The 16,000-nt window shown below is 34.7% G+C and overlaps 1 non-coding gene across 1 annotated transcript; it reads right to left on the reverse strand.

Annotated features, from left to right (window-relative positions):
- Positions 1 to 13,775: 13,775 nt before the first annotated feature.
- On the reverse strand, positions 13,776 to 13,882 carry LOC121230045 (small nucleolar RNA R71). Its single transcript, XR_005927997.1, has one exon. It is a non-coding gene; the product is annotated as a small nucleolar RNA R71 (small nucleolar RNA).
- Between the last annotated feature and the right edge of the window lie 2,118 nt (positions 13,883 to 16,000).

Below are 16,000 nucleotides of genomic sequence, written 5' to 3' on the forward strand. Positions count from 1 at the left end.
GCAATGGTCATTAAAAACATTGCTTAACCTATCCCATTTTTAGTCACGAACTTGGGATAAGTACCCCCTCAATGACCTCATAAGGTCTATGCAATTAGGTTGTCCTTTTGAACTTAAATCTTGGGATCTCCAGTCAAGTTGGTTGGGTTTTCCTTCACATAGCACCTTTTATTTTCATGGGCTTTAGTCTTATTCATTTCAATGTTTTATCAACATGATCTCATTTTAAGCCTTTAGTTACTGGAACCACAATGTTATCATTTGATTTTTCAAAATCAATAGAGATAACTCCGTTTGATATCAATTGTTGAACGGTATTGTGTCGACAACACATATGTCTCAACTTAACATTATACGTTACGCTAGCAAGACACCCCCATACTTTCAAGTGGTTGTAGGATGGTTTTCTACCTTTCCATAACTCATATGGTGTCTTGTCCCTTTTCTTGTGGGGCACATTATTTAAAAGGTAATTAACTCATAGAAATGCTCCCTGTAACGCCCCCATGACCGAGACCATCACCGGAGTCGAGCTTGAGGGGTTACCGAACATAATTTATCAATTTAAGAACTTCAAATCATTTGTTTCTACATTCATAGCTTTCTAGCTACTCACGTCACAGTTACAAGAAAAATCATATCTCGAGTTATGAAACTCGAAATCAAGATCCGTAAATTTTCACTAAATCTAGACTCATATATCTATTTACTAATTTTTTTCTAGAATTTTTGGTTGGGCCAATTAGTACAGTTTATTAGTTAAAGTCTCCCCTGTTTCAGGGTTCGACTGCTCTGACATATGTGTATTACGAATCAGATATCTCTCTATACAGAATTTCAATGACTACAAGGTTTGTTTTCATTAAAACTAGACTCAATAAGAAATCTGTACATATAAAGAACAACTTCTAATTATTTTTTTTAAAATTTATTATGAATTTTTAATGTCAGAACAGGGGATCTAGAAATCACTCTGGCCCTGTTTCACAAAAGTTTAAATATCTCATAAAATATAATTTATATGCCTGTTTTGTTTAATCCACATGAAAATAGACTCATTAAGCTTCAATTTCATAACTTACTCATTATTTATTTCCATTTATACTATTTTTAGTGATTTTTCAAATTCATATCATTGCTGCAGCAATATTCTGTTTTAAGGCAAGTTTCATCTTTCCATGAATTTTTATGAACTAGATAACCTATTAAACTTCCATAATATCAAACATGATCTAAATTAGCCATCACCATGACTTATCAATATCAAACATTTTCTCAACCAAACATGGCCATATCATAAATTATTTACACAAAATAGGTATATTGCTATACATGCCATACTTAAGTAGTTGTACAAGCCATTTACCAAGATAAAAGTCCTTTGGATAGTGTGATCGAACTTTCGACCTGTCCCGATTCCTGAGTCGGCTTGTTCAAAACTACAGTGAATGAGAAGGAAGGAGTAAGCATAAATGCTTAGTAAGTTCATATGTAAATAATAAATAACATAACAAACAATCAAACTAATCAACATTAGCATATATCATCAACACACTTATCACATTTTTTAATCATTTTTCATCATCTTATTACCTTATCGTGGTTGTAATCAACACTCAACCCGAGGGTTAAATACATACCTGTCCAAAATATCCATTTCTCATCACTTACCAATACGTCTCTTTTCATCTCGAGTATTCCTCCATTTGAGTACAACTTTACCCGTTGAACACATCGGAATATAATTCAGATACATGGATAATTTGCATATAAGTGCCACATATTCAATCAAGCAATCATGTAACCCGCCCATAAGCGAACTCGGACTCAACTCAACGAGCTCAGGCGTTCGCATCCATAAGTGAACTCGGACTCAACTCAACGAGTTCGGATGCCTAGTTACATCTCACGAACTCGGACTCAACTCAACGAGTTCGGACATTCACATCCATAAGTGAACTCGGACTCAACTCAACGAGTTCGGATGCTCAACCATCCTAGTGACATGTCACTTGTATCCTAATCTATTCCTAAGGTTCAAACGGGATTTTTCTCGAAACGGGATTTTTCTCGAACACTTATCCTTGCCGTCTTCCGTAGAATGCCGAAATCAATACTCGGTAACAATTATATTTAACAAGTAGCTCACATAATTTACATATTATTTGAAATTAACCACAAAGCATACATTTCATAATGAAATTCAGCATAACACATAATTAATATCAATAACTTAAAAATAACAATTATGCTACATTATTTACACATGAACTTACCTTGGTACCAAAATATAAAGATTTTGCAATTTAGTCCACAATCTTTTCTTTTCCTCGATCGCGACTTAAATCTCGTTTCTCTTGATCTATAATGCCAAATTAATCTTATTTAATACATACATTCATCAAAACAGCATTTAATACGAACTTTGGAAAAATTACACTTTTACCCCTAAACTTTTGCATAATTACACTTTTGCCCCTAGGCTCGGGAATTAAACTTTATTCCTTATTCTTATGTTTTATAACATGCTGATCACTTTTCCCTTCTATGGCAACATCAAATTCTCTCTCTAACAAATACTTGTGACTATTAGGTATTTTTGCCGATTAAGCCCTTTTACCCGTTTTCACTCAAAACCGAGTAGCACAAGTTGTCTAACATAATTTAAAACCTCATATTCTATCATAAAACATCAAAATGCACAAATTTCACCTATGGGTATTTTTCCAAATATAAACCCTAGGTTGAATTATTGCTAACATAAGCTTAATCGAGCTACTGGAATTCCAAAAACGTAAAGAACATTAAAAACGGGGCTTGGAATCACTTACTATGGAGCTTGGAAGCTTGAAACAAACCCTAGCTATGGAGAACCCTTGAAATTTCGGCCTAATGAAGAAGATGGACAAAAATTGCCTTTTAATTTTGTTTTTAATTCATTTTAATAACTAAATGACCAAAATACCCTTACTACTAAACTTTCCAAAATTTCCTTCCATGTCCTAAATTTGTCCATGAACTTAAAATTGGTCAAATTTCTATTTAAGACCTCCTCATTAATATTCCAAAACAATTTCATACTAAAAACTTCTAGAATGCAAGTTTTGCAACTTATTCGATTTAGTCCCTACTTTCAATTTAAGCACTTTAGGCATAGAATTTCATCACGAAATTTTCACACAATCATGCAATCATATCATAATCATCAAAATAATTATAAAATAATTATTTCTATCTCGGTTTTGTGGTCACGAAACCACTATTCCGATTAAGCCCTAATTCAGGATATTACACTCCCCCACCATATTTCCTATGATAACCTAGAGCTTTTTAGCAGTGCATTCATCTCTTCCTCTAGAGTGTGATTTTTCTGCTCGACTACTCTATTTGAGGAAAGTATGATGGTGTTACTTCATGTCATGTTGTGTACAACATTCAAATGATTCAACATATCTACCACCACGATCAGTTAATATTTTTATTAAGTTGGTTTTTCAACTTCTTGCTTATAGAGAATTTTATTCTTTATAGCTTCGTCTTTGCTCTTAAGCAAATATTAAGTGGTTTTTATTCTTTATAGCAATGAAGGTAATAAAAATATTTATTCCTTCCTTTTGTTTGAACAAGCTTTACAAGCATTACTATGTATTATATCAAGTGGTTTTTGACCTTGTTAATTTTGTCTCAACACATGTTTCACATTTATAATTACAATTATTGTGAAACGAAGGAATATGATCTAAGTTAATTAATATACATAAATATCATAATTAACATGTCCGGGCCTACTATGCCATAAATTAAATGACTTAAGCATATAAACAAAAAAAGAAGCGACATTTTTATTCATAGTTTTGCTTTTACAGATATAGAATTTAGTTTAATACATATCCCCTTCCCACAAACATTCCCCCTTTAGAAAGAACATTCTTATTCATAATTCTTGCATATGTTAGGCACAAAAGTCCATGTCGAACACTTCCTTGAAAATTTCTTCCACAACATTGGCCTCGTTAGCTCTAACTTTCTTTGGGATCCTATAGTTGGATGACTTGTGCCCATCTCTTTGCAATTGAAGCATTTTTCTTGAAATTTTTGCTTCTTGAAAACACCACATTTTGGTCCCAGTTTAGACCTATTATGCGGTTGTTTTCCCTTCTTGAAGTCTTTCTTGACTTCTATGATGTTTGCCCTAGCAACATTGTCATTTGCTACTTTATTGAGCCTTTTTTCATACCTCTATTGTCTTCTTTAATCCAAAGTCCGACAATTAAGTCTTCCACTGACATTTCCTTTCTTTTGTGCTTTAGTTGTAACAGCTCGTTTTTAGTCAAATCAGAATAGTGGTTTTGGAACCAAAAATCCAAGGTTTAAATATTTATTTTATTATTTTAAGGTCTACAACATGAATTTATGATTGTGTGAAAGTTTCGTTTAGAAATTTCATCATTTGAATGCTCAATTCAGTAAAAGGTACTAAATCGCGTAAGGTGCAAAATTAGGGTTCTATAAGTTAAAGATGTTAAATAGCTAAGGAATCTTAAATTAGAATTAGAGTTCCTTATGTTGCAAACAGACCATTAGAATTATAAGTGGACATAGATGGACATCATTTGGATGATATTAATGGTTTTTCGTTAAGGTTAAAATAGTAATTAACATAATAAACTTAAAATAAATAAAAAAAGGAAAAATTTGTGTCTATCTTATTCTATGCTATGCATTGAAGAAGAGAAAGGAAAAATTTTAGGGTTCTTCATTCGGCTAAGAAAAATTCATGTAATTAGGTATGTGTTTTATCCTATTTTTAATGATTTCTATGTTTTTGAGATCATTGCAACTAGGTCTAGCTAGCCCAGGGACTATTTTGCAAAACTGTTAAAGATTTTGAAATTTTCCATTTATGAATATGTGTGATTTTAGATGATTGATGATAGATTTTGAATGGTTGTTGTTAGTTAAACAAGTTTTGTTAAGTGATTTTTAGTGAAAATACAAATTAGGGGTTAAATTGTGAAAAGTATAAATTTAGAGGTCAAAATGAGAAATAAATGAAAAATATAAGCTGCTAGGGGCATAATAGTAATTTGGCTAGCATGGGTCTATTGTGAATTTCATTAATTTGTGATTTTATGAAATAAGGACTAAATTCTAAAAAATGTGAAATATGCAGGGCAAAAGTGTAAATGTGTTTTAAAGTATGTTTTGGACTAAATTGAATGAATAGATGATTGAATAAGTCAATTTTGAACATATTTAGATCAAGAAAAGAGAAATACGGACTTAGATCGGGGAAATAATAAAGTTACAGAATAGTTGACTCGATTCGTCGTTTTAGCATCTAAGGTAAGTTTGTATGTTATAGTTTCATTTCAAATGTATTATATATGCTTTGATATAGAATAAATTGTGATTATGTGACTTTGAACAAGTTTCGGAATGACACAACGATGATTCGATAGTAGGAAGCCCGATTAAACTTTAGGAATAGTTTATGATGCTAGTGACATGTCGTTAGGGATACTTTTAGTTGGCTTCGGGCCATGATACAACACTTCGAGTGCGAGGTAAACCAATTTGGCTTCGGGCTATGCATATCAGCTAATTTGGCTTTGAGCCATGATATCAGTATTTCAGAAATGAGTTACCTTGGTTTGGCTACGGGCCATGGTATAGGTACTTATCGTGTGACACCCTTGAGTATCTGACTTCTATTCCGAATGGTTCAACGGGTAAATGGGAAACAAGAATGTATATGAGGATGGCATGAGATGGTATAGGTATGTATATAAACTATTTTAGTGTTGAATCGAAGAAATGAGAATGGAAGTATATAGTTTTGTGAAAGAGCTTTTGAAAGGTTTGATAGTTAAGGAAAGCTACATATTGATGTATTCAAATTATTGATTTATGTTATGTGATTGCATTAAGTTTATATCATACGAGCTTACTATGCTTTATAACTTACTTTGTTTATTCTTTTATGTTTTATAGTGAATTCAAGCTAGCTCAGATTCAGAAACTATCGGAGACATCGTCACACTATCCACCTATCTTTCGGTACCTATGAAATTGTTATTTTAAGTATATGACCTGTATAGGGATCTTTGAGTCATTTTGGTTATGTTTTGTTAATGGTTTTGGTCAATTGATTTGGCTTGTAAATGTATATGTTTTGATTTGTATATATATAGCCATGTGAGTTGGCTTAGGATGATGAATTTGATGATACATATATAAATGTGTAAATGGCTTTTGCTTTGATTTAGTAATTAACCTATGTTGTGTGATAATTGTTGATAACAGGTATTAAGAATGTTAGATTGATGATTTGTGAATGTTGGTATGTTTGTGAAGTTAGGCCAAATTATGCATATATGAGTTTGGTCATTTTGATGTTTGAAGTAATTGATTTCTGATATATATTATTATTAATGCTTTGGTAATGTGAATTGGCATGATTTGAGTAGCCAAATTAGGTTGTTGAAAGTATGTTAGATGTTGATATAGAAATTGTACATTTTAGTCTTGGTTGTGGATGATTTGGATATCTATGTATGCTATGAATGTGTACCAATTGGGTTGTATAGGTGTGTGCCATTTTGAGTGGCAAATTGGCTTGGTAAATAGCCTATTTTTGTCCACACGATCAGAGACACGGGCGTGTGTCTCAATTGTGTGTGACACACAGTCAAGTACACGGCATTGTGTCCCTTGGTGTTGAATTTGAAAAGAATTCAGTATGCTCTACACGGCCTCACACACCGTTGTGTGACTTGGCCATGTGGCATAAGTCAGTATACCTTACAGGTTTGGCACGGCTTAGCACACGGGCATGTGTGGCTATTTTTAGGGCACACAGGTGTATGTGTTGGCTGTGTGACCCAAGTTAGAGAGATACACGAGGTTAGACACAGGTTGGGACATAGTCATGTATTCCCATTTCTAATGTCTACACGGCCAACACAAGCGTGTCTGGTGGCCGTGTGAGATAGACGGCCTGGCCATATAGGCATGTGTCCCCTGTTTTCAAGAAAATTTTCTAAGTTTCGTAAAAGTTTTATATGTTATCAGTTTAGTCCCGAACCACTCCCAAAGCATGTTTAGTGTCTCGTAGGCTCGTACTAGGGACAAATTGATTGACATTGAATGACGAATGGTTGAATTGAGAAAATGTATGTTAAATGAATGTTTAATTGTATTGTGAGTCCAATAATGCTCCATAACCCTATTTCGACAATGAATACGAGTGAGGGGTGTTACATTTATTGGTATCAGAGCTACGATTTAGTCGATTCTAGGACTAACGTAGCGTGTGTGAGAGTCTAACTATACATGTCATATATAAATAGTGTGATGACTCTTGACATTTTAAAATGTGTTTTCAAATAGTAAATGGATCCCAATCGAGCTATAGCCAACGAGGTTGAAAGTAATACGCCCGCTCCCACTCAAGAGACAGCACCATCTGATTCTAGACCCGTGTCGACTAGCCAGGGAGGAGAGGTTAGAGAAGCCTTCTTCCAAATGATGAACGAGTGGTTTACACAATATATCTGAATGAACCTGATTGCTCAACAACCTCCATCCCCTCCTAATACCTAACCAGTTCCCGTAGCTCCTCAAGGTGTCGAGCTTTTAAGATTGAATAAGCCTCTAGTCAACAAGATTCTTAAACACGGGGTTGAAGAGTTCAGAGCCAATGTTGACGATGATCTTAAGAGAGCTGAGTTTTGGCTTGAAAACACTATTAGAGTACTTGATGAACTTTCTTGCACACCGATTGAAAGTTTAAAATGTGCTATATCATTGTTGAGGGGCACCGCATATCAATGGTGGAATACATTAGTATCAGTGGTGCCAAGAGAGAGAGTCACTTGGGAGTTCATTCAGACTAAGTTCTGGAAGAAATATATAAGCCAACGGTTACTAGATAAAAAACATAAAGAGTTTCGAGAACTGAAAGAGGGCCGTATGACCGTAACAAAGTACGAGAGAGAATTTGTGCGGTTGAGTAAATATGCTCAAGAGTATGTTTCTACCTAAGAGATTATGTGTAAGCGGTTTGTCAATGGGCTGAACGAAGACATTAAACGTATGGTCGGGATTCTAGACTTGAAAAAGTTTGTTGTTCTGGTTGATAAAGCTTGCAAAGCCGAAGATTTTAGCTGAGAAAAGAAGAAAGTTGATTCAGAGGCTAGAGATTCGAAGAAAAGACTGATAAATAAACCATATCATTCTTCATCAAAGAAATTCTGGGATTCGTATAATCTATCAAATGCAACTATGGGATATTAGAATAAAGATAGTGGAAATCAACATGCAAGTTCTAAAACTCAAGCAACTTCCATATTGAGCGTTGGCAGTGTAAGAAACAACAAACCCGAGTGTCAACAATGTGGGAGGAAACATTTTGGAGAGTGCTAGAATAAGAATAATAGAGCTTGTTTCAAATGTGGCTCACCAGATCATTTTATTCAAATTTCCCAGAATTATCTAATAAAGATAAATTTTAGAATGCAAGGTCGAGTAATACGACTGTGAGAGGGAGATCACTGAGAAATAAGAGGAATGTGTCCAGTGGTAGAGATGCGACTAGGGACTCAGCTGTGAGATCCAAAGCCAGAGCACCTGCTAGAGCCTATGCTATTCACACTCGCGAAGAGGCGTCATCCCCAGATGTTTTTACCTGTATATTCTCTCTTTACGACACTAATGTGATTGCTACCGGTACATTCGTATGTTTGTGAGAATTTAGTGTATAGTAAGAACTTGCCTGTTGAGTGTACAGAAATTGTAATTAAAGTATCAAACCCCTTCAGAAAGTATGTTCTAGTTGACAAAGTATGCAAGAACTGTCCTTTACTGACTAGAGGTTACTGTTTTCTGGCTGACTTGATGCTTTTATCATTTGATGAGTTTGATGTGATTCTGGGTATGGATTGGTTGACTCTACATGATGCAATTGTGAATTGTAGACGAAAGATTATAGAATTGAAGTGTCCGAATAATAAAATTCTTCGGATTGAATCTAATGAGTTGGGTGGATTGCCAATAGTAATTTCGTCAATGTCGGCTCAAAGATATGTGAGAAAAGGTTGCGGTGTGTACCTAGCATATATTTTAGATACTAAGGTGTCAGAAAAGAAGATTGAATCGGTGCCTGTAGTTTGTAAATATCCGGATGTATTTCCAGAAGAATTGTTTGGGTTGCCACCAGTCAGAGAGGTTGAGTTTGCTATTGAATTAGTACCGGGAACATCTCCAATATCTATAGCTCCATACAGAATGGCTCTGACAAAGTTGAAAGAGTTGAAAGCTCAGTTGCAAGAGTTAACAGATAGAGGTTTTGCACGACTGAGTTTTTCGTCCTAGAGTGAGCTAGTATTGTTTGTAAAGAAGAAAGACGAATCAATGAGAATGTGTATCGACTATTAACAACTCAATAAGGTTATGATAAAGAACAAGTATCAATTATCGAGAATAGGCGATTTGTTTGATCAGTTAAAAGGTGCAATAGTGTTTTTAAAGATTGATTTGAGATTGGGTTATTATCAATTGAGAGTTAAAGACTCAGATGTGTCAAAAATTGCATTCAGAACAAGGTACAGATATTATGAATTTCTTGTTATGCCTTTTGGATTGACTAATGCTCCTGCCATATTTATGGATTTGATGAATCGGATATTTAGACCGTATTTAGATAGATTTATTGTTGTGTTTATTGACGACATTCTGATCTATTCATGAGATGAGTCTAAACATGTCGAGCATTTGAGGATTTTGTTGCAAACATTGAGAGATAAACAACTGTATGCTAAATTTAGTAAATGAGAGTTTTGGCTCTAGGAAGTCAGATTTTTGGGGCATATTGTCTCAGAGGATGGCATTCGAGTTGATCTGAGCAAGATTTCTACAGTTATTGACTGGAAACCACATAGAAATGTATATAAGGTTAGAAGTTTTCTAGGGTTGGCGGGTTACTACCAACGTTTTGTTAAAGGGTTCTCAATTATTGCTACACTAGTGACTAGACTGCTACAGAAAGATGTAAAGTTTGAATGGTCTGAGAAATGTCAACAAAGTTTCGATCAATTGAAAGCATTGTTAACTGAGGCACTAGTGTTGGTTCAACCTGAATCGGGTAACAAATTTGTGATTTATAGTGATGCGTCATTAAACGATTTGGGTTGTGTATTGATGCAAGAGGGAAAAGTTGTAGCTTATGCCTCTAGACAGTTGAAACTGCATGCAAAGAATTATCTGACGCATGATTTAGAATTGGTCGTTATTGTATTTGCATTAAAAATTTGGTGTCATCATTTGTACGGTGAAAAATGCCACATCTTTACTGATCATAAAAGCTTAAAATATATTATGACTCAGAATATTTGAATTTGTGACAACGAAGATGGCTTGAGTTACTTAAAGACTATAAGTTAGTAATTGATTATCACCCTGGAAAAGCGAATATTGTCACGGATGCTGTGAGTAGAAAATCATTGTTTTCTTTGAGAGCAATGAAAACATAGTTGACATTATCTAATGATGGTTCAATTTTAGGTGAGTTAAAGGCTAAACTGGTTTTTCTTCAACAAATTTGCAAAGCTCAAATGTGTGATACTGAGTTACAAGCTAAAAGAGTGCAATGTGAGTCGACTAGTGATTCAGAGTACCAAATCGGATCTGATGATTGTTTGATGTTCCGAGATAGAATCTGTGTACTGAAAATTCCAGAGTTGATTCAAAAAATTTTACACGATGCACATAGTGGTTGCTTATCCATTCATCTTGGGGGTACCAAAATGTACAATGATTTGAAGAAGTTGTATTGGTGGTCAGGTATGAAACGAGACATTTCTGAGTTTGTATCAAAATGTTTGATTTGTTAACAAGTGAAAGCTGAGCATCAAGTACTTTTGGGTTTGCTTCAGTCTGTGATAATACAGGAATGGAAATGGTATAGAGTGACTATGGATTTTGTATTAGGATTACCCATGTCTTTGAAGAAGAAAGATGTAATTTAGGTTGTCGTTGATCGATTGACAAAATCAGCACATTTCATCCCAGTACGTACTGACTATTCACTTGATAGATTAATTGTACATTGCTGAGATCGTTAGATTGCACGAGCTAGCAGTTTTGATTATTTTGGATAGAGATCTGAGGTTTACATCGTGATTTTAGAAGAAATTGCAATAAGCTCTAGGTACGAAGTTGAATTTCAGTACAGCTTTTCATCCACAAACTGACTGTCAGTCTGAGAGAGTAATTCATATTCTCGAAGATATGCTCAGATGTTGTGTTTTAGAGTTTGAAGGCAATTGGGTGAATTTGCATATAATAACAGCTTTCAATCAAGCATAAAGATAGCACCGTACGAAGCTTTATATGGTCGTAAATGTCGAACTCCATTGTACTGGATCGAACTTAGTGACAAACAGATTCACGGGGTTGATTTGGTTAGAGAAACCAAAAAAAAGTAAAAGTAATTTGCGACAATTTGAAAGCAGCTTCAAATCGTCAGAAATCGTACGTGAATTTGAAACGAAAAGACATTGAATTTCAGATCGGTGATAAAGTATTTTTGAAAGTATCTTCGTGGAAGAAAATCCTTAGATTTGGTCGTAAAGGCAAACTGAGTCCGCATTTCATTGGGTCGTATGAGATTATTGAAAGAATAGGGCCAGTGGCATATCGACTAGCTTTACCAACTAAGTTAGAGAAAATCCACAATGTGTTTCATGTGTTGATGTTGCGTCGATATAGATCGGATCCATCACATGTAATTTCTCCATCTGAAATTGAAATTCAACCTGATATGACGTACACATAGCACGTGAGAATAAATAGTTAAGAAATAAAAACATAGCTCTCGTCAAAGTACTTTAGCAATGACACGATATCGAAGAGGCTATATGGGAGCCCAACAAAGCTATGAGAAAATAGTACCTAACCTATTCACTGGTAAGATTTTCGGGGATGAAAATCCCCAAGGGGGAGAGTTGTAACAGCTCGTTTTTAGTCAAATCAGAATAGTGGTTTTGAAACCACAAATTCGAGGTTGAAATATTTAGTTTTTATTATTTTAAGGTCTACAGCATGAATTTATGATTGTGTGAAAGTTTCGTTTAGAAATTTTGTCGTTTAAATGCTCTATTCGGTAAAAAGGAATATATCTCTTAGGGTGCAAAATTAGGGTTCTATAAGTTAAAGGTGTTAAATATCTAAGGAATCTTAAATTAGAGGTCTTTATGTTGTAAATAGACCATTAGAATTATAATTGGACATAGATGGACATCATTTGGATGATATTAATGGTCTTTCATTAAGGTTAAAATAATAATTAACATAATAAACTTAAAATAAATAAAATAAAAGGCAAAATTTGTATCCATCTTATTCTATGCCGTGAATTGAAGAGGTTGAAAGGAAAAACTTTAGGGTTTTCATTTGACTAAGATAAATTCATGCAATTAGGTATGTGTTTTGTCCCCTTTTTAATGATTTTTATGTTTTTGAGATCGTGGCAACTAGGTATGACCTATCCATGAACACTTTAGCCCTGAAGCAGTCTGGATCGAGGTCGAGAGATAAGTGGTTCTTGTCGACTCATTAATCTAGTGGAAAATTGAGAGATCCTGCTAGGGCAACAACTAGTTTATTGAATAGGGAACCCGAAGCGACAATTAGTTATGATTACCAAAGCGAACTAATTAACCATGCTCAGAGCTGATTCAGTTTCTATATCACATTTCCCAAAGTTTTTTTCCTTTATATTATTTATTCTTTTTTTATTAAAATACCAAATATCTTTCTTTTTTTATTCATAATATAATTTATTTAAAGTACTAATTAAATTTATTTTTACTTTGGTTAGGATTAATTCAGTGTTCGCTTCCCTTGGGTACGATCCTCGGAGTACTCACCTAATTTGTTTCAACTATATTACAACCTGACCTGTATGCTTTCGGACACCACGTATTAATATATTTTGTGTAGGATTCTTACTCTGGACGTTGGTATGCCTGGAGACTGTTAAGTTGTTGGCACTGTTGCCGGGGAGGCAACGCCACTAGTTTGATTGTAATTGTTGCATTATAATAAATTATTAGGATTTTTTTTCAATTATAGATACGATTTTATTATTTTATTGTTGCTAACATCTTTTATTCCTTTTATGGTTTACTATATGACTCATAGTAGGGGAACAACTATAGAGCTAGCCACCGACCCAGAAAGAATAATTCGTAGGAATCATCAATAGCAACAACGGCAGCAACAACAGATGCAGAACCAATTTACCACTGTGAGACAACCCACTATTCAATGAAATTAACAATAATAACCCAGAACACCTACCTACCACAACCACAGCTACTTGCAAATATACATATGGCACGCAACGAAAGAACTTTAAAAGAATACACGTTACCAAGTCTGGATATGGTTCAAGAAAGTATAACAAGGTTGGCCATCATGACTAACAATTTTGAGATTAAACCAATAATGATCCAAATGGTCTAGAACAATTTGCAGTTTAGAGGCATAATGACAGAGGAACCAAATAAGCATCTAAAATGATTTCTTCAACTTTGTGATACTTTAAATATAATTGGGTCACTGATGACACTATTCATCTTCAACTATTCCCCATCTCCTTAATAGATAACGTTTTTTCTTGGTTAGACTCATAGGCACCAGGATCTATCACAACATGGGATGAACTTGCAGGAAAAATCTTGTAGAAGTTCTTCTTCATAAGCAAATTGGTCCAACTAAGGAGGAAGATCGCAACTTTTAAAAAATTAGAAGGGGAAAGTTTTCATGAAGCTTGGGAGCATTTTAAAACACTAATTTAGAGATGCCCACAACATGGATTACCTGAGTGGCTAAGACTGCAAATGTTCTACAACGGGTTGGATGCAAACTCATGATCGAGACTAGATGGAGCTATAGGAGGAGCTTTAATGAATAAGACATATGAGGTCACGTATGAAATGATAGAAAACATGGTGATGAACTCTTACCAGTGGCCAATTGAAAGCTAAACATATGGGCAGAAATCATCTACGATAAAAGTTGTCCAAAAAGGTGAGAGATACCAACAAATAGTGGATAGACTCAACTATTTAGAGTCCATATCTGGTGTTTCGTCCATATATAGAGGAGACAAAACAACTCTTCCATTATATCAATTATCACACCAAGGGCATGAACTGTGTCAGGAATAGGGGTGGAAACCCTTATTCAAATACGTATAAGCTCGGATGGAGAGACCATTAGAACCGAAGATGGGGCGAAAACCAGGAAGGAGGTGATAATTCTAACCAAGTTTAAAATGCTAATTATTAACCTCCTTATTTACAAAAGCCTTAGAAAAGGGCCAACTTGAATGAACATACTGTATTTGGTTAACGTTTGGATCGGATTGAAGGGGAAATGCACTTAATGATGACAAATGTGAAACATGTGCAATCTGAGTGCACCAATTCCACGAACGCATTGACTAAACTAGAAGACTCGATGAGCAAATTAATGAGCATGGTGGGAGATATCAAAAGAAAAATTGGTAGGGGAATCCCAAGTAACACAGAAAAGAATCCTCAGAGAGAGGGAAATGAGTATGTAAAGGCAATAGCACTCCATTTAGGTAAAATACTGGGTAGGTTAGAAAAATAAGCTTATGAGTAAAACAAAGAGGATTGTGAAGATTTTCAAAAGAAACCTAAGAATTCGAGAAGGAAACAGAACTGGAAGAAGTAGTTGAGCTGAAGAAAGAGCCAGTTAAGGAACATGTAAGTGCAAAAGTACCATTCCCTTCACGGTTGGACAAAAAAACAAAGACGGGATGAGGATGAATTTGTAAGTTTTCTAAATTTATTCAAAACGTGAAACTTGAACTTGTCTTTAATTGATTTAATTGAGAAGTCCTTAAGTACACAAAATACCTAATAGAAAAATTAAAACAAGAGAGCAAGTTAGCATAAGTGCCTCATGTAGTGCGATTATTTCAAAACACATCCCTCCAAAACTAAATGACCTGGGGAGTTTTACAATACCTATAGAGACAAAACACATCCATTTTAGCAAGGCTCTATGTGATTTAGGAGCCAACATTAATTTAATGTCGTTATATATTTATGAAAAAACTCGAGTTATGGGATTTAAAACATACACAGATCACAATACAAATAGCAGATAGGTTTTCAGTACAACCTATAGGAGTACTTGAAGATGTGTTAGTTAAAGTGAGGAGCTTTATTATCCCGATAGACTTTGTAATATTAGATTTTGAATAGGACCGTGAAATACTTGTTCCATTGGGTAGACGCTTTCTAGCAACATTAAGGTTCACCATTGACATAGAGAAAATGAATTAACCATGAAGATCAAGGGTAAAATAGAAACTTTTCAAAATCGTAACCAACAAAGCGAGGTGGACAGGGAAAAGTTAGGAAGGAATTGTTATGAAATATCTATCCAAAAGTCTAACTACCCTAAGCTAGGGAAAGTATTCTCCATGATTAGTTGATCTGCCGTAATTCGGTGTAGCAGATTAAACTAAATTGTGCACTTGAGGAGCTTGAAATCAAGCATTTTCACTAGGAATTAATTATGTTTTTGTAAGTCTTTGTTAAGTCAATAAAATGTGAAAAATGAGTCTTTTATTGACCTTAAGGGCCGAATGAGGCCTAAGGGTGACCTAATGACCTTTGTAAGTGTGCAGGAGACCATTAGAAGGCATAATAAACCAATATCAATCACTATGTTGCAACACGAAATGCTTGATGTTGCAACATAGGGAGTAGAATGGAGAAATCATGAAACTACCTTCTATGTCGTGACATAACCCTGAAGATATCCCAAAAGAATTACACTGACTATTATGTCGCGACACAGGACCTGGTCTGTCACAAAATTGACTTTGGACGGGAATTAAACTCGATCTAGGGGGAGTTTTGGTTTGCACAATCAAACTTAAAGCTCAGGAACATTA

Source organism: Gossypium hirsutum, chromosome A05 (assembly GCF_007990345.1).
Source record: "Gossypium hirsutum isolate 1008001.06 chromosome A05, Gossypium_hirsutum_v2.1, whole genome shotgun sequence".
In the NCBI taxonomy this organism is placed as follows: domain Eukaryota; kingdom Viridiplantae; phylum Streptophyta; class Magnoliopsida; order Malvales; family Malvaceae; genus Gossypium; species Gossypium hirsutum.